At 59.7% G+C, this 1,950-nt stretch overlaps 1 protein-coding gene across 1 annotated transcript in view; it reads left to right on the forward strand.

Moving 5' to 3' along the window:
* Window positions 1–764: 764 nt before the first annotated feature.
* Window positions 765–1,950, forward strand: part of CASKIN1 (CASK interacting protein 1) — a 51,356-nt gene continuing 50,170 nt past the window's right edge. Inside the window, exon 1 of the mRNA XM_029911270.1 lies at window positions 765–811. The gene's annotated coding sequence lies outside the window, so the exon portion shown is untranslated. The remainder of the gene's footprint in view (window positions 812–1,950) is intronic.

Here is a 1,950-nt window from a genome sequence, read left to right on the forward strand (position 1 = left end):
GGGGTGAGTAACCCCGAGCCATGCGATGGGATTATTCATGGGGGCCTGTGCTTTGCCGAGGCCTTGGTCTCCCTCTGCTCTTTCCTGGGCTTGAGGAGACCTGGCTGCGGTGGGAAAGGAAGGGTTCTGACAGGATCCCCGCTTCCAGCGCGAAATCCTGCCAGCCCTCATCTGTGTGGGCCCCGGCCTGGGCTGCCTGGGAACCCTGACATTGTCAGAGCAGGGGGTGATGCCCAGCCAGCCCTCTGGGCTGTAACGTCTGTAACGTCCCCTCCCGTCCCCAAGTCCCTGTGCCCTGACGTGACGGAAATGGACACTGTAGGCCGTGCAGGGCCTGAGCCAGAGCCCACGGAAGTCTGGCTGGCTTAGAGGCCTGAGCTCTGGCGCTTCTCTTTAGTGAGGTGCTGATTCGAATCCTGCCCAGGCTGGTGGCACACGGCAGATGAACTGGGCATCCCGGCCCAGTTCCTGGTGGTAAAGTGCCCATGTCCCGAAATCCCCCCCACAGCTGGCTGTGGCTGGGCCCTTTGCTGGGATTCTCTGCATGGGCCATGTCCCATCCCAGGGTGGAGTCCCTCCGAGGCAGGATCGAGTCTCCCCTGCTGCTTTCAGGGCTGTCCCCGTTCCGTGGTTCTGCAGGGGCCCTTAAATTAGCGTCAAACGGCTTTTACAAAGCAAGGGACAAAGAGCCATTTGTCAGAGCTTGGGTGAACGTCCCTGTTTGTCACTTGTTTAATGCTTGCTTTCTCTCTCCCCCAGAGCTCCTTGGGTCGGCAAAGAAAGTCAATGTCAACTTCCAAGACACTGATGGGTAAGTCGGTGCCACCTGCATGCCCCGGTGCCCAGCTGAGTGTGTGACTGGGGGGTGCTTGCCGCTTGGATGGAGCTAGCAGAAGAGTATCTCAGGTGTCTGAGAGCCCTCCAAGCTCCATGATGAAATTGGGCTGCTCTGTGAGTGAATTGCTCTCTATGGTCTGTTGGCACCTGCGTTTTCCCCCTTGGTTTACAAGGGCCTCTTCTTTTTTGCCAAGCCCAGCTCTGAGATGTCTGAGTTCGGGAGAGGGAGGAGGCTCCATCCGGTTCTGCAGCATCCACTCCCTCACGCGCTGAGCACCCCCAGTGTTAGGACCTCTCTGCCCAGCGGCTTTGCTTTCATGGGTTGCTCTGGGAAACGGGGTTGCTATTTGTTGCCTTCGAGCAGCCTGGGGGAAAAGCTAGTTTCCAAAACCTCCAGTTTCCATGTTAGCCCCAGACAGACTCCCTAGCTGGCACTGTGTCCCCTGAGCTTTCGGTGGACGGCAGAGGGGAGCGCTGCCTGGTGTGGGGCCTTGTATCTAATGGGCCTCAGTGGAATGGCCGCGTGATTCGTGCCAAATCAGTTTTGCAGACACCGGTGGGACGAAAAGCCAGGCTTGGCTCCAGGCCTGTGGGCTGGATTTAATGCTCTGCCGTGTTTCCCTCAAACCGGGCCTGCGACGCGTGGTCTGGAAAATGGGCACGGGATGCAGAGAAGTCACGACAGTCTGTCCCTTAGAAGCCAGCGCTGCCTAAACTGCTCTTGAAACCAGCCCCGGGCTGCTGGCTGGCTCCAAAGCCCTGGGCTAGAGCAAGGTGCATTTCCACAAATTGGGGCTGCCCCCCGTGGGAACCCCGCCTGGGCTAGGTGCTACGCACACCTGGGAAGACACGGCCTCTATCCCCAAAAGCTTAGTCTAAAATCAGACTAGAGCCCAGGTGTTCTGTCTCCACCCCGGCGCGCTCCTCTCTAGGCCCGGCTTCCTCCGAGACCTAGGCGCCGACTTCTGCTCACGCCGGTGGGTGATCGACCTCTCCTCTGCCCCTGGGCCCGCCCCGACTCCACCCCGAGCCCACCCCCATTCTAACCCCTTCCCCAGAGTCCCCACCCCGACTCCACCCCCCCACCCCCATTCTAACCCCTTCCCCAAAGTC

This window comes from Terrapene carolina, unplaced genomic scaffold, assembly GCF_002925995.2.
Source record: "Terrapene carolina triunguis isolate 2854851 unplaced genomic scaffold, T_m_triunguis-2.0 Scaffold93, whole genome shotgun sequence".
NCBI lineage: Eukaryota > Metazoa > Chordata > Testudines > Emydidae > Terrapene > Terrapene triunguis.